Genomic DNA, 24,433 nt, shown 5'->3' with positions numbered 1-24,433 from the left:
TTAAGGGATAACTCCAATATTTACAACCTAAATTCATTTCTGACTCCTTCAGGAGGCAGTCCCAAGTTTCAGTTTACCAGTATTTCTAGGCAATTGGCAATTATATAGTTAGTTGTGTAAGGAGTAATAACTCCACCATTAAGTCCTTTTTGATTACTAGTAGCATAGAAATGAATTGTGGAATGAGTCTGGATCAGGCCTATTCCATGCTGCTGTATGTAACTGTAGACTACACTATTCGATACCCTGCCATGCAATGTCCTCAGAAGTTTGGAAGATCAATGACCTCATCAAATTTATGCACCACTCAAGATTTGGCCACTTGCCTTGATTTTGACCTTGGAGCTTACGCAGCCAGGTCCCTGCTGCCTTGGTCAGCACCACAGGCTACTTTGTTGACTGCTCACCTAGACCCTCAAACCACTCCCAGGCACAACTTAAAGTACCTGGCCACAGCCCACACCTCAGGCTCTTGCCTCTTGACCCAGGACTTTTTCTGTTACTGCTGAGACATGAGGTTTCCTAGGACCCACCTGGCATCCACGTATGCCTAACCCAAAAAGTGCACCTGAGTGAATATCCCTTGGGACAGATTTTACTAATGAGTGTGAACGCTGGTAGATAAATTCTTTCATTCTGTTAAATCAACTGTACAGAGAAGCAGTCCCTTCTTGTGGCTTCCCTGAAGATACCCTCTGAGACTGAGCAATAGTTCTTGAAAGCTACAGATAGCTCGGAAATACCCTTCTTCACATCTGCTTTTCCTCTTGTCTTGACTTCTTCTCTTTTCCCATCATTGCTGCTTCCTTAAGATTTCACATCTAAATAAAGTGTTAGCATGTATTTGACTCAGACTTAATTTTCTAGGAAATGTGGGCTGAGATATTAATATGCTGTGGGTATGTTTCTGACATAACACTTAAGTAGCAGATATTAATATGCTGTGGGTATGTTTCTGACATACACTTAAGTAGCCCCCTGGTTAAGAGCATAGACTCAAACCAGGGGGCCTGGGTTCTGATTTCAGATCCCACATTTAGCAACTGTGTGTCACTGGGTAAATCCCTCAGTCTGTGTTTCCATTGTCATCTGCAAAAAGGGATAATAGGGGCTATGTTATAAATTCTGTGTGAGATTTAATACTGATCAAGCATGTAGGAAGAGTTATCTAAGTGTTACATAATTAAAGGAGAAAAAGACACAGACTATCATTGAATTTCTTTGCACAAGAAACCTCCAAATCAATAGATCCCATTGGCAGATTTCACCATTTGACCAAACCGAATTCAAGGAACTGAAGAAAGAGGAACCTTGTGGGGGTAAAACTTAGAACTGAATGAACTGAAGCTGAGCCCCACCTACTATCAACAATGGTGTGGGAAAGAGATGGTGGTTCAATGTTCAGGAATTTCTGAGTGGCTGCTCAACTGTTGTTAGCTTGAAATTGGCCACAGGAAGACAATTTTCACTGTGGAAACTGGCAAATGCTACATATCAGGGCTTTAAATTTTTTTTTTTCTTCTTTTCTGGTTCTCAGAAATGCTGTGAAGAGTAAGGAGAACTATTTGTTAAGATAGGAAGTAAGACCCAAATCAGTGTTAATATGTGCCTGTCAAACTACTGCACGAGGGCTTTGATCTCTGCATCATTTGGCTCTACCCAATTCCTGAGCCCTTCTGGTGATCCCTCATTTCTCCCCCAGGTGCTCATGAAAAATACAGCGGAAATTCCTCAGAGACAACATGGGCTAATGAACAAGCCTGTTATTCAGAATCATAGTTTCAATCACCTCATATAACATGGATTATAAGTGTCTTCCATTTGTGTCCCAGGTTTCTCAAAACATTTTCAAGTATAAATGTTATCCTACATTTGCATGTAATTGAGAGACTCAAACTACAATCAGTTCCTTGCTCTTCATCCCTAGATTCACCCTCTTCCACTAAAGTTGCCTTATCACTTCTTCTGTAGCACTCCCTTCTCTGATATTCTTGATTCTCCCCTTCCCCAGCCTCCTATGTTGCCAGATTCCCTTTTTATTTAATGGACATCTGTTTCTGTATCATTTGGGAACTCTCTTCCCATCTCCAGAAATTAAGGGAAGTGCCCTTATACTTGCTCCCATTGTAGTCTCCACCTATTTCATCCTCTTTCTTCTTTCGGTATTAGAAAAGCCAGCTCATTTACTGGTCTTCCTTACTAGGCTATGCATTTCTTGTTTATTATTGTATCCCTACACTTAGTTTTTGAACACCTACTTTGGGCCAGAAACTGATAAATTTCTGTATAGCTTTTAAAATTTTTCCCATAATTCCAACATGAATAGATTTCCATAAAGCACCAATTATGGAGTAAAACAGCTTAGCACAAGTGATACATCACTTGTGTATCATTTATAGTTGAGGAATCTACAAACAAATGTCTAACAGATGACACATATGTGGATACATTCTAACATAAATCATCCATTCAGGATTCTCAAATGAAAAAGCATTCATTTCCTAATAAAGAAGGGAAAAGAAGGCTGAGAGCAAAGGGACCATTTCTGAAGTTTCTGATCACATGCAAGGACACATGGGTCCTCCAATATCACCCTAATGCTGGATTTACTCCAGGGTGGAACTGCTCACTGTTATTACTTAGAAAACTCTGGTCCTCTGTTATAGTATATTTCATGGAATGTTTTGTTTAAAATAGTTCCATCATACAGGAGTTAGATGTACATATTGGAAATATAATTCAGACAGACAAAAACTTTCATATACTCTGTGGCTTTGAACCAAAGAGTCAGTCACCAATGGAAAGCTACACGCAAAAAGCCATCTTTTGCCTTGAAACTTAGAGCTAATGTATATTTTGCCCTAAGATTTTCTCTTCCTCATTGGGCTTTTTATCTTTGGGTTTCTTGAGGAACTTATTTGTCTCTAAGTGATCTCCCCCACCTCCCTTTTTTTGGACCATGCTCACAGCATGTGGAAGTTCCCAGGCCAGGGATCAAAACCACACCATAGCAGTGACAAGGCTGGATCCTTAACCTGATGAGCCACAGGGGAAGTCCCTGATCTCCCTTTCTTAACATCTCCCCTAAACAAAGCAGCAACCTTCTCCTGAATCATCATTTTCTGCCCTGGGGATCTTGTCACCACAGGTTTGTCTAGAATTAGAATATGTTCATCTTTATTATCCATCTTCCATCCCAACATAGAACATCATACACCTCATGGAATAAAGTAGAAAATCATTAAATTTGGTCCAAGATGATGCTGTTTTTCAAAACCTGCTTAACAATGCAAATTCTCCTGCTTGAAATGTACACATACACACACATTTATTTTTTCTGCCCAATAAGAGAATTCCAGCTTCTAAATCCCTAAGGGCCTACATGGACCCACAAGATCTGACTCCTGCCGTCACTCTGGCTTATTTCCTCCCATTCACCTCTTACCTTGGACCTCCACGCATACCATCATTGCTATTCCCTAAATATACCAAGCTTTCCCTTGCCTCAGGGTCTTTGCACTTTCTGTTGACTTTTCATCTGGTTGACTTTTTATTTGGATCTCAGTTGAAATAAACACTCTTTACCAGTGAGGTCCTCCATGGCACCAAATCAAAATAGTGCCTATTTCCTGCCTCCCAGCATGTGTCACAATTATAACCACCTCCCTTAACAAAAAAAAAAAAAAATACCATGTATCATTATCTGAACTCATCTTGTACACTTAATTGTTTATCATCTATTTCTTCTTTGGTTTCCTTAAGATGGAAACCATGGATAATAAGAACCATATCTAAGAGAAGGAACTTCATCTCTTATTCACATTCCTAGAGCCAGAAAAACACACAGAAGCATGAAAAATACAAATGGATGGCTCCATCAAGGCACTGAAGTCCCTCTAGCCATGTGGTCATCTATCCTTTCACAGGGCAGAAGCATGATTTGCAGCTTTACCAGACCAGCCTCATTTGAGCAAAGCCCCCTTTCCCACCGGCCCCATACTTGTAAGAGAGTTGCTTTGGTACAAAATGCCCTCCCTCCTCCCATGAACCCAAGGCTTAGGAACAATTGCAGAGCCAAGTAGATCAGAGTCTCAACACGTGGCAATCCCCTATCAGTTGTGGGTAGGGCCCTTGTTTGGGCTTGGAAACCATTCTTGGAAACCTTACATGGAGTCAAGATTCAGAATGTTCATCAATTCCATTTCATGAAAATACTATACTTTTGGATGTATCTATGGTTGAGATGCAGAACTTTCCCAAGAAGCAATCCCTTTCTCAAAGGGAGTTATTCACATCTCTTGGGAAATAAAGTTAACATCAATAATCAAAAGGAGGAAGGTGACATAACATCTAAAATATCTTTTTCGTGTAACCAGACACATTCTGTCCGATAAACATCATTTGTCCCAATTTGAGAAAATTAAGAAGTTTCACAGAACTAGATTCAAATCCCAGGTTCTCAGCTGGCATCATAGTCAGTTCTGGCTCCAAAGCCCTTCCCTCTGCATCACGAAACCTCTCACAAGGTTCTTGAATAGCAGCGGAGGGTTCAAGACAGAGGCAGACAATTTTATTACTGATCCCTTAGCTCTTGACTCAACCCCAAAAGACACTATACAGGCAATGGTTCAAAAGCTCCATTACTATTAACTTATGTTACCATTTAATAGGCTTTTGCCCAAACCTGTCACTTCACTATTTATACTACTATGTTCTTTTTCATCATAATCCCCTATTTGTCTTCCTGTTCTAATTTATATGACTCCTAGTTTTTATTTTTAAGTTTTTGTTTGTGACCATAACACTGTCTTCATTTTTGTTATAATCACCTCAAAGCCATTGTGAAATAAAGCTAAGTATAAAGAAATACTTAGTATTCTTTATTGTGGTAGATTATGAAAATGGCCACAAACTTTCATACTTCCTTATTGTCCATGGCCTTTGCCATATGACTTCTCACCTTCTCCCAGAAACAGTGTATTTTCCCACCTTCACACACAAAGACTCCCACACAAAGACTAGCTTTGTGACTTGCTTTGGGCAATAGACTATGGCAGAAATGGTAGGGCACCAGTTCAGAGCCTAGGCCTTGACACCTCACATGCTTTTCTTCCTCTTGGATCCTCGAGGCCACCATGTGCCTAAGCCCAGCCTAGCATGTTGGAGTATGACAGACACTTGAAAGCAAATTTTCCCATCATCCTAATTAATAGCCAGCCACACTTCAGAAGCAGAGACACCTAGATGATACATCACTAATTCTAGATTCCTGAGAATTAGCTACAACTAATAGAAGTATCCAACTGAGCCCAGCCTAACTAAGCAAAATAAACGGTTGTTTTCTAAATAGTTAAAGCAGCAATAGCTACCTGATACATCTATGTTTGTAACTGCCAGGCATATGTGCTCATTCTGTAATAACTGACTGACTTACATCACCTCAGCCATTGAGTTCTGTATTGTCCTTTTCCATAGCTGATCCTCATGGAGGTGTAGTGGTGACTGTCCTTTCCTCTTCTATAGTAGATCCATCTATTGGATTGTCAAAATAGGAAAGGTTAGTTAGAACTCCTTAGCTGTGAGCTTTAGATTTTTTATTTCACTTATATTCCTTCCCATTTCACCTCCAATGTAGAAGACTGAAAAATGAAGCTTGGAAAACATATACAAGTTCTTCTTCATATTTTTTGCTTAAAAAGTTAGCATCAGAACATTGAAAAGAACAAAGCCAAGTTGTACAGAAGAACCAACTTATCAGGGAGGTTTTGCCCAAGACCTGACAAGCTTTGGAAAGCACTGAGGAGGCCATCTGCTTTCTGAAGGATCAGACCCGGGGTTGCCTGAACATCCCTGAAGTTTACTTTGTAGAGGACTCCTCAGAGGGCCTTTGAGAATACAAGTTCCTCACTTGGAAATTTATGGGATGACAGGTCTTGAGAATGCCTTTGAAGGTGCACAAATGAACATTCTGTTTTCCTGAGTATACAACTCAGTATCCAGTCATGTGCCAAATTCTATTTATTTTAGTTGTCTTTGTCCACTAAGTTTCACTTCCCAACGGACAGACATAAATCCATATCCCAGTGTCAGAATGTAATAACCTGAGAGATTAAAAAAAAAAAAACAACCACCTAACAGTGCCCTTTCACATTGGCTCTGCAATCTATAACCCGCAAGAGTCACAATCCTCTCCAGTAAAAGAGATAATGTGGGCATCCCAGTGGCTGGCTGAAGCTCCTATTATGTAAGGATGAATCAAGAGACTAGAAAGCTGCTCAGTTTTCCAAGCTGTGCTCAGAAGGGCAAATACACATTCCGAATTTTAATTAGAGTAATTTTTTTTAAGAGCTGACTTCATGGCATATGAAAGTTCCTCGGCTAGGGTTTTAATCATAGCTGCAGCTACCAGCCTATGCCACAGCAACTCAGGATCTGAGCCACATCTTCAGCCTATACTACAGCCCATGGCAACACCAGATCCTTAACCCACTGAACAGTGCCAGAGATCAACCCTGCATCCTCATGGATAGTAGTCAGATTCGTTACCACTGAGACACCATGGGAACTCCACAATTAGAGTAAGGTTTTAAAAAAATCTCTACTCGATACCTAAAGAGAACAAGATGCATTCAATTTTTCTCACCTTGCCTCTTGCTTGTATTTTGCTTGGTTGTTGTCCTTGAGTATTATATATGCTCTATCAATCCCTTCCTTGCCCAAGGACTCTGTGTGTGTGAGTGTACACACATGGAGCAATGAGCTCTGTGGAGAATGGAGACAGGGATGCATGTAGCCAGAAAATGAGAGGGGGATGGCCCCAGAAAGTCAAGGGAAACTAAAAGCTGTTTAATAGTAAAAATATATACACTTGGGCCACAAATTCAGGAGCATTAGGAAAGACTCAAAATTACAATGGGCTGAAATAAATTTGATAGTAACAAATTTTCCAGAGAACCTTCTTATATCTCAACTCCAAAAGACTCTTCTAACTCAGTTCATTAACTAAAAGCTCTAGAGGATTGGCCCTCTGTCAATTAACCCCCTTATCATCTCAGCTTTCTGGTGCTGAATATGAATGCACACTCTTCATTTATTATTATCATATTAGACTAAACTTTTGACATTTCTCTAGTAGTTATCAGGCTAAAATTTGGTCAGATTCCTCTGTAGAAACTGAGTGAAATGAGGTTCAGGGGGCTGGATCCAGCTGTGGTTCTCCAAAATTCATGACAGGGTCAGGAAGTTCGGTGGGCTTGAAAGCTCAAGTGGGAGATGTCACTGAAACATGGACAAAAGGGAAACACCAAAAATTTGCCTCTGGGTTCTCCATTTGGCAGGCTAGTTGTATATCCTTTTTTTAAAGAAAACCTGTCTCGGAGTTCCCATCGTGGCACAGTGGTTAACAAATCTGACTAGGAACCACGAGGTTGCGGGTTTTCGGTCCCTGGCCTCGCTCAGTGGGTCGGGGTTCCAGCGTTGCCATGAGCTCCAATTGGACCCCTAGCCTGGGAACCTCCACGTGCCGAGGGAGCAGCCCAATAAATGAAAAAAAAAAAAAAAAAGGAAAACCTGTCTCAAGATTTTTTTTTAGTTTTGAGAAAAGTTTTATCATTTTACCTAAATAAGTATGACAAAAAGAACTGAACGTAAGTATATACTTTAGAGCTATACTGAAATCTAAAGAAATGTTATAAAATTTTGTAAATTTAAAATCAGTAAAAATAATTTAATGTAATAGTTTTTATTTTATTTTATATTATTTTGATGAAATGAAACCATCCAGATTGCATTTCATAGCAAGACAGTTTTGTAGGCTTAGTGCCTCATTTTTTGACTTGATTATTATGCTTTCAATAAGCCATTGAGACATTATTGGAGTTCCCTTCATGGCTCAGTGGTTAATGTATCTGGCTAGGAACCACGAGGTTTCGGGTTTAATCCCTGGCCTTGCTCAGTGGGTTAAGGATCCGGTGTTGCCGTGAGCTGTGGTGTAGGACGCAGATGCGGCTGGGATCCCGCGTTGCTGTGGCTCCTGGCATAGACCAGCAGCTACAGCTCCGATTGGACCCCTAGCCTGGGAACCTCCCTCCATATGCTGCGGGAGCAGGTCAAGAAATGGCAAAAAGACAAAAAAATAAATAAATAAAAAATAAAATAAAATAAACGCTATTGAGACATTATTTTTTGTTAAAATAATTTTTGAGTTAATTTCTTAGGTTGACCAGCCATTTAAAACTGTGTGTCAAAATGCAATACCGGCGGGGAGTGGGGGACATTAAACTCCACATAATAGTTTTCCAAATGTTTTTATAACTCCTTGAACTGTCTTATGGACTGCCCCACATGCATAAATAAGAATAAGAAGATGGGTGCCAACTATCATGCTTGCTAGTCTTGCTAGCGGCACAACTGAGGTATTTTAGTGTTAGGCTTGCCTAGGCTGCATTTTTTTTTTTTTTTGGCCTCCCCTGTGGCATGCACAAGTTTCCAAGACAGGGATTGAACCCATGCCACAGTAGTGACCTGAGACACAGCAGTGACAACACCATATCCTTAACCCGCCACACCACCAGGGAATTTCTAGGCTGCTAATTTTGGAGAGTATTTAATTTTTGCAAACAAATGCAAATTCAGATATGGAAATTGAGCAGCAGCACTCAATTACAAGGTAATTGTGCAATGTCCAGAATTGCTTAGAGTAACTTGTTTGACAACACAAGGCTAAAATTATCATAGAAAACCTATACCTTGCGGACCACAATCAGTGTTGGCAAAACATCTTCCTAGTTTATTGTTTTGCCTGGGACACCGGCCTCACTAATAGATTTCTTATCAGAGAACCATTAGTAAAATAAATTTTGGGGATTTAGAAATGTAGGGTAGAAATCTCATTCAAACAGTAAGACTGGAGAAGGCTAAGACATATAAAGGCATCTGATAATTGAAGGTAAGAAGATTTTTTAGCAACTTCTAGTTTACATTTACTTTTCTGCCTTAAATAGCACAAACTAACAAGTTTAAAATGTTATTACTTTTTTTTTAATTTTATGGCTGTACCCACAGCATATGGAAGTTCCCAGGCCAGGGATTGAATCTGAGCTGCAGGTGCAACCTACACTGCACCTGTGGCAACGCTGGATCCTTACTCCACTGCATCAGGCCTAGGATGGAACCTGTACCTCCTCAGCAACCAAGCTGCTGTAGACAGATTATTAACCCACTGCATCACAGTGGGAACTCCCCATTATTACTTTTTTTCTTTATTGCTTCTTAGGGATGCATCCTCGGCATATGCAAGTTCCCAAACTAGGTTGCGAATTGAAGCTACAGCTGCCAGCCTATGCCACAGCAACATGGGATCGGAGCTGTGTCTGTGACTTACACTTTAGCTCATGGCAATGCTGGATCCCCAACCCACCAAGCGAGGCTAGGGATTGAACCCGAATCTTCACGGGTACTAGTTGGATTCATTTCCACTGCACCATAACGATAACTCCCATTACTTTTTTGTTTGTTTTTTTGCCTTTTTCTAGGCTGCTCCCATGGCACATGGAGGTTCCCAGGCTAGGGGTCTAATTGGAACTGTAGCAACTGGCCTATGCCAGAGCCACAGCAACGCGGGGTCCAAGCCACGTCTGCAACCCACACCACAGCTCATGGCAACGCTGGATCCTTAACCCACTGAGCAAGGGCAGGGATCGAACCCGCAACCTCATGGTTCCTAGTCAGATTTGTTAACCACTGCACCATGACAGGAACTCCCCCATTACTTTTTAAGAGTACTTTTTTAACTTTATCTGCAAAGCAACATTCAAAGACTATTTTCAAGTTTGTTTCTGATGAATCCAGAGGCTTCTCCCTCATGCTATGTCTTGGAGGAAAAAAAGCCAAATTCTTTGTTTTACACAGAAATGAGCCAAGAACAAAATTAAGCAAAAATATTTTATGTGCCTTTTTAAAATTTAACCAAAAAGCCGCGAAATTATTTTGAGTTCTATTAGAAGGAGACCATCAACCAAGGGGTAGGTTTGTCCACAAGGGTGGTAACTATTCTTTATGAATCACTTTGTTTCATCTAGTGCCCCAGGAATTTCCCATGGGCAGATATCCAGCCTGTGCAGGTACCCCACACTCACCTTCCCCACACTATGTAGTAATTTCCATGTCAGAGTCTCTAACATCCTGCTTCTTCTGCATCAGAAATTGCAGATTTGGTAGCCACGAGGCATTGTTTCCTAGCACTAGGTTGAAAAATTCTGGCAACTGAGACCCCAGAGATTTTAAAGTTTTCACCGTCTGCCTGACTGAGCTGCTTAAGGTCACTGGCCAACTTAGTGGTTCAAAGGATTACTGAAATCTTGGGGAAACATTTTAGAACAAGTCAGTCCTATTTATAGGAATAGCCTAAAAATGTTCCCCGTGTATAACCCTGTCTACTTGACTTCGAATATAATCACATCATGTGAGTAGTGACCTATGTTGAATTTGTGTGTTTGTATGTGTACCTGGGTAGATAATGATTTATATTCTAGGAGGAAATCATTTGGTTTGCTTTTTAGGAACATATACTGTTCATTCTATAAAGAGCCTCTGCACATCTATTTTTAGAATATTTTGTGGCAGATGCTGCTGTCCTCTACTATCCTTTCTTGTTAATAGTACGATTTTTATCAGGCACATCACTGTCCTGAATAAAGGCCATGTTACCAGCCTCTTTTGTGGCTAATTTGTGGTCTTGTGATTAAGCTCTGGTTAATGAGACGTAAGTGAAAATGTCAGAGAGCAGCTTCTGGGAGCTTTACATGAGATATTGGTGACTTATGGTCTTTGCCTCTTTCACTACTTCGTACCTCCTGAAGCCTGGAAGCAAATGTCACTTTGACCATGAACCTGAGGTCACATCATACAGGAAATAGCTCAGTGAACTGTTTACCACTCTACCAGCTCTGCACTGCTTTCGTCTTTTACCTGGGAGACATCTACTCCTGTTTCTTCATCTTTCTTGTTTTCCTTTTTCTAATTTTGATTTTTCTGTTACTTGTACATAAACCTAAAGTTATAGAATGCAATTTAGTTTGAAGCCCATCACTAAGTGCCCAACTTACAGCACTGATATAAGGAGGTGAAAACACAGGGAAAGACATTAAATCTACCCTTGAACAATAAAGAATTTATAAGGCATGCACATTAAGGCTGGGTCCATCATTTAAACAGCTAATAGGGAGAGAAACCATGCTCTGAATCCACATAGGATATAGAAGAAAGGTCATCCACTTGCATAAATTCTTGAAGGTCAAATGTCAAGAGTTGTTTGAATAGCTTGGTGGGCTAACATGAGGTAATCCAGTCCCAGACCTCTTGGGAATAAGCTTAGAGGTTGAAAGGGAACTCCAGACAGACAGAACTTTGAGAAGGTCCGTGGGCCAGGCTGATACCAGCCCAGCGCCCCTTCCTTGAAGCTGGTGCAACCCGCCCCACTCCACCCTAACCTCTGACCTCTTGCACAGTCCCACACAGAGCAAAGCCCTGGGCAACTGTACTCCTGTTCCTTTACCACTCTGGTTGCAAAAATAACCCCCAGCTGCTCCAGGAGTGCTAGAGGGTATGGGGACAAGCCCAATCTCACACTTGGAGTTCTGAGAGGGAAGGGCAGCCCACTCAGGCAGGCATGGGATGCCTGAAGAGCCCTTATCCTTCTGTGAGGGAGGGTGGCAGCTGCTTTCAGAAAGGAGGCCACCCTAAGAATGCTTGGTAAGTGCACAGGAATTGCAGCAGAGGAGGTAGCCATTCCTGGGAGCCCTGCTCCACTCGAGACGGAGTGCAAAGGCCAGGAACACAGAGCTAAAAATGCTCCTGGAAAATCCCCACCTCTGGGCAAGTCAGGGTGATGCTGAACAGACTCCCCTCTCTCCCAGCGTCACCACCAGGAAGGGACAGCTGGGGTGACCTGGGCACGATAACCAGCAACCAACCTGAAACCAAAGCAGCAGGAACTGGAGCACAGCTGCGTCAAATAGATACGGAAGCCACGTGGCCCCAGGGGGTGGGGAGAGGACAGGGTGGGGCAGGAGGGACTGAGCCACCGTCCAGAGTAACCAGGACAGATGTTGGCTTTTAAAGCTCCACGCTACTTCAAGGTGAAGGGAGTTTATTCACAGCAGCTGAGTCAAGACCCTGATTCATCAGTTTCTTCATGGGACTCAGACATCTTTCTCTTAAAGGACAACCCACTTGGATATTCTGGTGCAGCTTTTTAATTTGAGAGACTTGCCCTGTTTCAGTTCTCTTCACTCTTGTTCAAAGGACAAAGACTTCATCTGTATTTCTCGACCTGACAGTCCTCCACTCACTCATCTGTGTACACTGTTTCTCTAAGAGTGACCAGTGTCTCTACCTAGTAGACGTAATAGTAACCCAGAGCAAGTAGACAGAAACACATGGCCACCAGCAAAGGATTGGCAGAGCATCTGACCTGGCTGCCAGTGTCAGCTTAATATCCAAAGCACCACACTCTCTTCCAAAAGAAGGGACTCGGGTGGGAGAGGAGGATGGTGATGCTGATGATGCAAAATGCTATTAACCTTGACTCACCCAGTTTTTAGATGACTTACCTAGAGACTTACTTGTCTTTCTTTCTCTCTCCTCCTCTTCCCTTTTAGGCAGTTCATAGCTTTTAAGCACCACACCACCTCAAAGTATTCTTAGATTCTCTCCAAGAAATAGAGTGAAGGAATCCTTTATGTGACGCTATGCAATATTAGATCATCTCTCATCATTGGAATAGTCTCTGCCCATTCCCCACCCCAACTATGTCAAATTTTCTCAAGTTAAATCAGCAAATATTTATTGAGCCCAAATCATAGGTATCACTGACTGCAATGAGATAATTAAAACACAACAGCTATCTTCAAGAAGCTCATCTTCTATATGGGTAGGGTCTGTACATACACAGACAACACACACACCACACAGTAATTGTTCAAAGACAACAACCCAGGAGATGCAATCAAGGTTTAGTTTACTCTTTTTCCAAGTGAAAGGACAAAAAATGTGATATTATTTAGATAAAGGAAGGACTTTTCAACTTTAAGTTGAAGAGGAGGCTAAAGACTTCAGGAAGCAAATAGGGCCATGATAGCCTGGTGTTACAGGTCGAACTGTAGCCCCTTTCAAATATCCCCACACTGAAATCCTAACTCCTAGTAGCTCAGAATATCACTTTATTTGGAGATAAGTTCTTCATGGAGGTAAACAAGTTAAAATGAGTTCATTAGTGTCAGCCCTAATCCAAGAGGACTGGTATTCTTTTCTAAATGCACAAGTTATGGAGACAGACATGCAGAGAAAGAAGACAAGTGAAGAGATATAAGGAGAAGGCGGTCCTCAAAAAGCCAAGAAGAGCGTCTGGAACAGCCCCTTCTCTCATGGCCCTCAAGAGGCAACACTACCAACACCTTTCTTTTAGACTTCTAGCTATCACACTGTGAGACAAGTTTCTAGATTGTTTTTGAAGTCATCTTGTCTGTGGTACTGCAGCCTGAGGAAAAGAATACAGCTGGGCACATGGGTAAGATCTAAGTCAGCACAGGATGATGAGGAAAGCCTTGGATGTCTGTAAAATGGCACAAACAAGATAAGCCAGACAGCCTGAGAAAATTGATTTAGCTGAAGCAAAACACCCATGGAGAATAGTGGTACAACATAGCTTGTTAGGTAAGCAGCAGTCTTCAGGTCTACATATTGGGCTGTGTTCTCCATTAAGGCATTTGGAATGTATCCTGGGCCAGGAATCAAATCTGCATTACAGCAGGGATCCAAGTCACAGCAGTGAAAACACCAGATCCTTAAACCCCTGTCCTGCACCAGAACTCCCTGTAATGTATTCTAGATGCAGAGGTAACTTTGCTGGCATCTCATCAGGGCCCATGTGATAACAGAGATGGTGGGTGTATTAGGAAGATGGTGAGCAAGACAGATGGGACAAAGGAGCTGGGAAGAAAGTTGCTCAGTTATAAGTGGTTCGCAAACTTGACTGCAAATTAGAATCACTTGGCTTGATAGGCAGACTGATGACTCCTGTGGATATTCATAGCTTAATCCTGGAAACCTGTGAATGTTATTTTACATAGCAAGAGACTTTACCAATGTGCTTTAGGATCTTGAGATGGGGAGATTATCCTGGATTATGCAGACAGATCCTATGTGCAATCACAAGTATCCTTGTTGGGAGGGAAGCAGAGGAAAACTAGGCTTAAGAGAAGGCGATGTGGTAAAAAGAATAGGGAGAGGAAAGGCCACGTGATGTGGCCACAAAAGAAGGAACAGAACAGCTTCTAGAAGATGGAAGTGGCAAGGAAACAGATTCTTCCCTAGAGCTTTCAGAGGGAGCAGCCCCTTCATTTTGGTCCAGTGTAACTCATTTCAGACTTCCAGCACCCAGAACTCTAAGAATAAACCTGTGTTCTCTTAAGCCACCAAGTTTGCGGTAATTTGGTAGTAGCCAGAAGAAATGAAAACACCTGGAGAAGACTTCCAAGTGTTTGATAGCTTGGCCCCGTCCCAGAGCAACTGAATCTGAGGGCAGGGCCCAGGAATCTGTAGTGCCTCCCAGGTGTGTTACTGGGTTGAGGTCCTTTGAGGCAGCATCCAAGAACAGGGGCAGAAGCAACACTACAGTGAGGATGAAAGAAATGCAAAGATATTCTGAAGAACAAAACACCTGGTATGTAGGTGTTTTGTTGACTATTTCACTTAGGTAAAGAGGGCAGGGGCCATAAATGGATCAGATTTGGAAACTGCATGTGGAGAGCACCTGGGCCTCTCCTGCATTAGAAGAAGAGCAGGGTGCGGTGGTGGTGGGGGGGTCGACCTGGTCGTAAGTGTCAAGATGGGATTGTCCAAGAGGTGTAAGATGAGACCTCGGGAGTAAGCAGAGCTGGAAATAGTATATGGGAAGCCTTAGCAAAGATGGAAATTGAAGCTGTGACAGGGAGATTTCCAAAAAAGTTTTGAAATGGGGAAAAAAAAAGAAAAGAAAAAAAGAAAACCAGGGCTATCCCATACAATTGCGAAGAATGAGAAAATAAGGAGATAGAATCGTACTCATTGGGATTCTCCAGAGAAGGAGAACTGATAGGATACTTACACATCTAGATACACACACACAGATTATAAGGGGCTGCTTACATAATTATGGAGCTGGGAAGGATACAATGTCCTATCTGCAGGCTGGGAGCCCAGGAAAGCCTGTGGTGTAGTTCAGTCCAGGCACAAAGGCCTGAACACCAAAGGAGCCAATACTTTAAGTCCTAGTCCAAGTCTGAAGGCCCTGGAACTAGGAGCCCCAGTGTCGAAGAGCAGAATTAGATGGCTACCTTGGCGCAGGCAGAGAGCCAATGTGACCTTCGTCTACCTATTTGCCTGTTGGGGGCCTCAGCAGATTGAATAATGCCCACCTGGATTGCTGAGGTGGTTTACTCAATCTGCAGATTCAAATGCTCATTTCTTCCAGAAACATCCTCACAGACACCCCCAGCCATCATGTTTTACTAGCTATCTGGGCATCCCTTAGTGTAGTTGACATATGAAATTAACTACCACAAGAAGAAATCATCAGAGTGGCAGAAGGAGATTCAACATTACAACATAGAAGCCCAGAGTGGGAGAGGGGGGAAGGCTTGGAAGGGAGGGGGAAGGGAGCACACTCACATGCTGTGCAAAGGGGGAAGGGGAGGGTGACTAAGAAAAGATGGCAGATTAGAGGCCATCGGTGACCTTTGAGAAAGTCATTTTGATGGTAGAGAAGAGGTGGGGAGGAGAGGCAGCAATCAGATTACAGCAGGAAGTGGGCAGCGAGGATGTGGAAGCAGCAGTAGAGACTAGCTTTGGGGGATCCAGTCGTGAAAGCAGGTCTGAGGAATGTAGTTCATAGCCTCGCCAACTAGACAGAGATAGCTTACCATGATGGGCTTTGGAGTCAGACCACCGTGACCCAACACTAGCATCTCCACCACCTAAAATTTGTATGACGCAAATTGTTTAATTTTGTGCAGACTCAATTACCTTGTTTGGAAAACAGCTGTAAATAATACCTCCAGCAAAAAATTGTGAGGATCAAATGAAATAGAATAGATAAATTGCCTGTTTTCACTGTCTGGCACATGGTAAATGACGTAGGTTTTGAGGCAGAGATGTCAAGGAGCTTTGGAGTCCTACTTTCCAATAAACAGGATTGACAGGTAAAAATGCAGGATTTGCACATAGCTTTGCATTGCAAATTAGAAATAGTTTTAAATATAAGGGTGTCTTAAATACTGCATGGCCACATATTCCAAAAAAACCTGTTTTGTTCAGTTTCTACTGCTACTGTTAGCAAATTATCACAAACTGAGTCAATTCAATGACACACATTCATTATCTTACTGTTATTTAGTTCAGAAGTCTGACACGCTTCTCAGTGGCTAAAAAGCTGGGTGTCAGCGGGGCTACATTCTTGCTGGAGGCTCTAGGGGACAATTTATTTTTCACCTTCCCACCCCAACCGCCCCCCCCACCTCCACCCCTGAGGTTACTCACATTCCTTCACTCACAGCCTTCTTCTGCCATCTTGAAAGGCAGCAACGCTGCAGCCTCCAACTCTTCTTCTTTAGTCACAGGTCCCTCTGATTGCAGGTGGCAACGGGTTCTCCTCTTTTAAAGGCTCACTTGATTTGATTGGGCCCAGCTGCCTGAGCCAGGAGATACTCCCTCAATGCAAGCCAATAGCTTAATCACATCTGAAAGTTCTTTTGCCATTAATTTAACACATTTACAGGTTCCAGAGATTAGGAGCTGGACTGCTTTTGTGGGATGTTATTGTTAATCTAAAAGCCTAATTGAACTAGGTGACCCCTTATTGCTCAATCTGGTGACTGTGACTCCACCCATAAAAGTTCTGTGATTCATTGGAAGGAAAAACAAGGCTAATTTCCCTGGCCCCTAGGACCCCAACTACATACTTTGTCACTTCCTCTTTCCATTCTACAATTCCCCCATATGCATCTCCATCCACGCTGCGTTATGTGAATGCATTTGTGTTCAAAATTTTATAAACGAGATCTGTAGCTATTTGAAGAAAAGAAAATTGTGTAAAGAAAAATTCTACTTTATCTTGACTTTCATTATAAAATAACACTTAGACATGTAATAGGAATTAATAAGAAAAACAGAAGCCATTTTAGGTATTTCAGGGAAAAAAAAAGGAATTGGATGCATGCAAGAGCCCCGGAAGGGCTGGAGGAGGGTAGGTCAAGGGAAGCAACACAGTTTCAGGTTTGCTGCTAGGTTTTCAAAGACCGGAAGCTTCAGGGACTACAGGAAACTGCCGGTGCTGGTCTGAGGCAGATGATTCAAAGGGAAATGTTTGGGATCTAATACAAACTCTAATATCTGTTGCACCCTACAGATTTGCCCATGTCTGACAGAGGAGCAGTAATGTGGTTTCTACTTCTCCTCCACCTTCCAAATCCCATGCAAAGGGTTTTCAACATCAGTCTCAAAACTCTGCTGGCAAGCGGTGCTGGGAAATGTAGTTCCCAGACTTCCAGCCCTAACAATTAGAAGGAATTGCATAATAGAGCTGGCCTATTTAGCTAAAGAAAGAAACATCCCCAAAGGATTGAAGGGAGAAAACTTTTGACAAAGGAAAGAGCAAAACAATCACCAGTGCTTAGATTCTCGATTATTATAAAAAACCGAAATCCCTAAGTGTTGTGTACTCATCTGCAACTTTTTGTTTTAAAACCATACTTCTTAAATTTGCTGTGGCTGTCCCATTGTCTTCTGGGCTTATCCTAGCCCTAGGACTTCACTGACTACACACTCTTGGCCATCAGAATTTTGTTTTTCCTGTCTAAAGAGGCAACATGTAAAAAGAAAAATCTTGGTAAATATGTTTGTTTCCAGGCTAATTCCTGAACCATAAGATATGACTATTTTATTATCTATTGTTGTGAAACAAACTACACTTTAAACCTTAGTGCCCTAAAACAATACCCCCGCTTTTTTTTTTCAGAGTTCTTTGGGTTTGCAATGCAGGGAGTGAGGATTCTTCACTGGGTTCTTCTGCTCCCTGTGCTGTCAGCTGGATCACTCAACTACATTCAGTTAGTGGCCGCCTGGGCTGGAAGATCCAGGGGACTTCTCAATGTCTGTCTAGTGCTTCGGGTGCCCCTCAGGTGGGTAACTTAGGCTTCCCCACAGCTCAGTGCCAGCTGATCAGACCCTGGCTTCCCAGAGGAAGAAAGTAGAAACTGCCAGACCTCTAACAGCCTGTGCCTGAGAGTCAGCCCCAGGATGTCACTCCACTAGATTGTATGGGTTGAGGCACAAAATCCTGATTCAAGTAGAGGAGAAATGGGCTCTACTTGAAGGGCAGGAAGTATGTGCTTACAGAGAGGGAAGGAATCATTCAATAGCTGTCTTTGCACACTCATTGGATTCTACTCTCCGAGTAATAATAACCTTGATACTTATTCTCTTATTCTATCCTCACTTCACAATTTGAGGCCTGACCTTGACTTTTATCTTTATTGCTTCTTATCCATCAGTGGTCTCTTAGCATGTTTTGCTTATGCAGCCTATTAATAATAACCGAGCAAGCATTTCATATACGTCTCCACAGACAAAGGGCCATCTGTCCTGTGACATTTTATGTAAAGGACTTGAACAACCACTGACTTTGGGTCCCATATCAAATCCCTCAGGGGTACTGAGGAAGGACTGTATGTATGTGTATATACATATAAAACCCGCCTTGAACAACACAGGAGTTAGTGGCGCTGACTCTCAGTGCAGTCGGAAACCTATACGTAACTTTATACTGGCCTGGATGGTGGTGTACTCCACAGTATTTAATAAAAGAAACCCTTACATAAGTGGATTGGCACAGTTTAAACCCATGTTGTTCAAAGGTCAACTGTATCCTACATATATTACTATATACATATACAAGAGACACATATACCACTGCCAATCTATTTGTTAAATATTAGTAAAGTTTAAGTCATTTTATTTTATTTTATTTTATTTTATTTTGCTTTTTAGGGCCACACCCATGGCATATGGAGGTTCCCAGGCTAGGGGTCCAATCGGAGCTGTAGCTGCCGGCCTACACCACAGCCTCTGCAACACAGGATCCAAGCCATGTCTGCAACCTACACCACAGTTCATGGCAACGCTGGATCTTTAACCCACTGAGCAAGGCCAGGGATTGAACCCGCCACCTCATGGTTCCTAGTCATATTCGTTTCCGCTGCGCCACGATGGGAACTCCATAATGTCTTTTTATTTTATGAGTGTAAATGTAAGCAGAAGGTTGTGTGCTATTTTTCACACTCCACTCTGAGGATCCCTCACTATCCTTCTGTCTTGGTCTCATCGCTTTCTTAGGTTTTTTCATCAAATCCTTACCCTTGCAAGTCCCTTCTGCTACCCACAAAGTGATGCTGAGATTTTTCTCCCCCTTTTCATCCTCTTCCTATTGCCTGAATATATATCAAATATCTAATAAAGCTTGGTGTTGTTCCACGGTTCATAGTAGAGAGTTAAGAAATATATATATTAAGTACTTAAGCATTATGAAATCTTAAGGCTGATAGTTGGGTAAAGCAGACATGCTCTTCTTTTCTAAGTGCTGTCAGTTACAAGTTTAGGCCTCCAATATTTGTATAAATATATACAGGTACTCAGACACCCTTACCCCTCTGGGAAAAAAATCATTTGAGAATTAAACAGTGAAGAGAATTATGTTCTCTCATAGAGTGGAAGACAGAACAATTTCAGTTTACAATAGGCAGGTGTGTGCCTTTCCATCTCTGTGTCTCCTGAGTTCTAAACAATACGTGCTTAATAAATGTTTGTTAGACAAAGGCTGGCCTCTTACACCTGACTATCCAAATACTTTTAGCCTTTTTTAGTTTGCAAGTACCGAGACACACAAATAGGTACATTTTATAGTACAAAAATCAAACTCTAATCATCATGTAAAATAGAAAGAAGGTAGAACAAAAAAAAAATAATAGGTTGGAAGTCACAGTTACGAGGACTCTACCCTTTTAGTTTTGAGTACAAGTTAATTCCCTTCTTTAGGGGAAAAATGTGTGTGGGATGTGGAAACAGAAGGGGAGACTTGAGGCAGGGAGAAAGGGTGGAAGGATTTTAAGTGATCGATTGTGATCCGCTGTGCCTATCTCAGCCAGGATGCGCTCCAAACAGACCTCAGTAGAAAGGAAGTTGGAGAAGGAGGCCAGCTTCCTTTTTCATCAAACGTGAAGCTGCTGTGTGCACAACCCTGAAGTCCAGGCTGCTAAGGGCTCTGATAGCTGAAGCAGAAGCAGGGGAGAAACTGCTAATAAGGCAGGAGCTCCGGGAAGCCTGTGGGCTGCCCAAGGCCTCCCTGCAGGCAGTTCTAGTGCTTCTGGCTGCCAGATGTAATGCATAGCTCAGGGGCCAGATTTGAGGCCTGAAAATGGGAGCGGGGGTGGGGCGGGGCTCTCCCTTTCTAGGCCTGTCTAAGTGAACACGATTTCTGTCTGGTTCCCCTCAGCTTCAAAAGAGAGACTGAAGGGCTTGCCTACAAGACAGAGTCCTGTGGAACTTTCTTAGTTGGTATTTTGAAATAAGCTCTTGAAGCAGCACATCAGGCAAATGCCGAGAAGCAAGAAATACGTGCAGGGGTGTGTGTGGGAGGGGAGGCTGGAAGGGAACCTGGCTTTTGACTGGATGCCATTTGTTCCTTTCCTTTCAGCCTGCTGTCCCTACTGTTTTTACCAAGACATTTTTTTTTTCTCCCTCAAATGCAAAAGCTAGAGCTGTATGGCCCATCCATCCCTGGCCCTTTAGACAAACAAACCACGGGCTGCACTATGGCCAGGAAGCAACAGTCCAGCTCCCGCTGAAGGTGCTGACAGCTCACCTCAGGGCTCCCTTCCAGCAGGCAGGCAGGGGAGGGAAGCTTCTGGGGCTTCTGCCATTCGGCACTGGAGAGTTACCCTTATTGAGACTTTAGGAAACAAAATCAGGATATTGCTAAGCAGATTTCAAACAGATTTCAGTCGGTTAGAGGGAAGAAATTGCTTTTAGGTTTAGCAAAGTCTGTGCTCCTTAAGCCAGGCCCTGCTCCCCAGCCTCTGGGCCTTAGCCCCTTGCCTGAGAAATGAAAAGATTAGGCCAGAGAGTCTTTAAAGCCCTTCTGCTGCTCCGACTTCCTCTGATCCCATGAACCTTTAATGGTCAGGGACCATGGAGAGAAGCGGAGGCCTGGAAAACCCAGAAAATTAGAAAATCCCTAGATACGTTTTTCCCCTTGGGCTGTCAATTCCTTGATTTGGAAAGTGCATATGCCACCTTGTGAAGCCACACAATACAGATCTGACTCAGAAGGTTTCCACGTTTCTCCATTCTCACCCCTGAAATCCTGAAAAGGTCTGCTGGCCATTCCAAACAGATATAACTGCCTGCTTTAGCCTGGGCTGCTGCCCTACCCCCATCTGACATGACTTTCCGGTTTCTTGATCTAGTTAGCACTTTTTCTCTGGCTGGGATGGGGGTGATGCTTTGTATAAAAGCCCTCTCTGCAGGAAAGGGCTGCAGTTCCCCTTGGCATCCTCCTTTGTTTATTTAAATGACTGCCCACATGTATTTAACCGTACAGTTTTACATAAAGTGCTAAGAAGCCTTTTCTTAATATTTTATAGAAGGACTTGAAACATAGGGACTTTCTGTTGATACTCATAGCACAGCACAGCCAAATCTAACTCCTCAATAGACACATTAAAACTTGTTTAGAGTTTCAAGGCTTAATGGCCAAAATGAGGGGAGAGAAAAGGGTATGTTTATTTTTTTTTTTAATTTTTTTGCTTCCATGATCTTTTAATAATTATTTTCTTTTTGAATAAAATATTAAGAGAATAAACTTAAAAGACTATATACCTCAATCCTTTGCTTCAAATGCAGGTTGCTCTGGGATGAAGCAGAAAAATATGTATTATTAACACCAGCAGTTTTTTTTTTTATTACTCAATGAATTTTGTTACATTGATAGTTGTACAATGATCATCACAACCCAATCTTGCAGTATTTCCATCCCAAACCCCCAGCCCATCCCCTCACCTCCCAACCTGTCTCCTTTGGAAACCATGAGTTTTTCAAAGTCTTTGAGCCAGTATCTGTTCTGCAAAGAAGTTCATTCTGTCCTTTTTTTTAGATTCCACATGTGAGTGATAGCATTTGATGTTGGTGTCTCACTGTCTGACTGACTTCACTTAGCATGATGATTTCTAGGTCCATCCATGTTGCTGCAAATGCAAAAAATTATTTCTTTTCTCTTAATGGCTGAGTAATATTCCATTGTGTATATGTACTACATTTTCTTTATCCACTTTTATTTTATATAACTGAATGAAAAATACATTTGCAAAATAGCAAATAAAATCTAATGCAGTTTCAGGCACCCAGAAGGGGATGGTGCCTGATTTGGAAGGATGCTTGCTATGTCCACATAATCTTCATTTGCAACTTCTGGGATGGCAGAAATGAGCTAGCTGCATGCAATTTCAAGTTACATCTTTTTTTTTTTTCTTTTTTGGCAGACCCTTGCCATATGGAGTTCCTGGGCCAGGGGGCCTGTGCCTCAGCTGTGGCAACATCAGATCCTTTAACCCTTCTGGGGATCGACACTGCATCCTGCAGCTGCAGAGATGCTGCCAATCCCATTGCGCCACAGAGGGAAGTCACATCTTAAACAGGACACTGAAAGGGACAGAGATACTGACCAGATTTTGAAATAATCAACATGATACATAAAATAACACCATGCCATCTCTCATTTTGTTCCTCTTACAGATCTGAACACATAGGATAGGTATTATTAGCCCCATTTTACAATAGGAATACTGACTCTAAGATAATTGAGGTATTCAAGCTATTAAGGCTATCTAAAGCCTGAATGAAGACTGGAAATCAAGTCTTTCCTCTCCCCCCCCCCACCCCCTAGCACTGTCTAAAACATGGATCTTCTTTCCGGAGGACATGGCTTGATCCTCCATACTCACCTGCCCCTGGATCGAAAGAGTGGAAAAATGAAAGAAATGGGGGGAGGCGTCACCTCAGGGTTAAAACTCCTCTCAAAGTGATTTGATTATTGCTTTGCTGTGCTCAAAAACTGCTTCGGCTTCCAGGATTTTCTCTGAAACCCATAATCACAAGACCCATAGCTCCTTTTGTCATTCATGTGTAACTGCTTACAAGTGCATGGACAGAGTCCAACACAAGGGTCACCTTTCTTTGTCTAAGATGATAAAGCTGCAGCTTTCATGAGTTATTCTGGGGGAGGGGGCACTCTTTCCAGTAGCATTGTCTTGGTAGCCATCTTTCTTGCTTTAACCATGTCCTTTAATAGATGCAGAAGTATTGAAACTCTTGGTACTGACTAGTGGGACTTTTTCATGTTTAATGTGAAACAAGGGGAAATTAAGAAACTTGAATTAACTTAAATATGAATTTGGAAAACAGATTGACATTCTCATTTTTTCTAATTCAATACTTTAAGAAAAGGTACAAGGTCAGTTCTGATTCTGCACAATTCAACTGGCAAAACTCATTTTGTCTTAAAGTTCAGTTAAAAGCACTGCCGATCAGTTTTCTTTGGGGTTCATGTCAAGGATTCTATTTTTTCACAGTTGTGTTTTGTTGAGGTCCTGGAAAAGTCTATGAATATTCAGAGTATAAAGTAGATCTAGAAAACAAAAATAAAAACCCTCAAGAATGCTAAAATCTTTTGAAAAATACTAAACAATAGGCTTCTGATGTTCATGATTTAAACAAGATGAACTGAAAAGTTTGTCAGTTCACTTTGGATTGAAAAATTGCAGACCCTTCTTTTTCTAAATTTCCCAAATCATTTCCTTCACAATGGTTTTTTTATGCCCAAAGCATACCATTTCATCCTCTGAAGAACTCTGTCCTGACGCGAACTTTGAACTGACGTGGCAAAAGCAGTTTCTGGTTCTGTATTTTGGAGGGATTGGTGGGGGAGGTTTTCAGAGAGGTCACATTGAAAAGTCTGGAATGCCCAAGCATATGTGAGGAAAATTTCCCTGAGACAGAGAACCTGAATAGCAGAACAAAAAAGGGGTGTGCAAACAAGAGACTCTGCTCCAGGGGTGTCCCTACCTTTGGCATGACTTTTAGCACAGTTATCTGGGGATACTGCTTTGGCAAAAACAGTTTGGTGGTTTTTAGTGTTACTAGTGGTTTGAAATGCCTTTTCTCCCAGTTAAGCAGTTTTAATGCAACATCTCTTAGCCACAAAAGAGCTCAACCAAATGCCTTAAAAATGAATGCTTCCTTTGGACTCTTGCCTTTCTTCATCATTATCACACACACACACCCTCGT

This window comes from Phacochoerus africanus, chromosome 1 (assembly GCF_016906955.1).
Source record: "Phacochoerus africanus isolate WHEZ1 chromosome 1, ROS_Pafr_v1, whole genome shotgun sequence".
In the NCBI taxonomy this organism is placed as follows: domain Eukaryota; kingdom Metazoa; phylum Chordata; class Mammalia; order Artiodactyla; family Suidae; genus Phacochoerus; species Phacochoerus africanus.
This window is presented reverse-complemented; position numbering follows the sequence as displayed.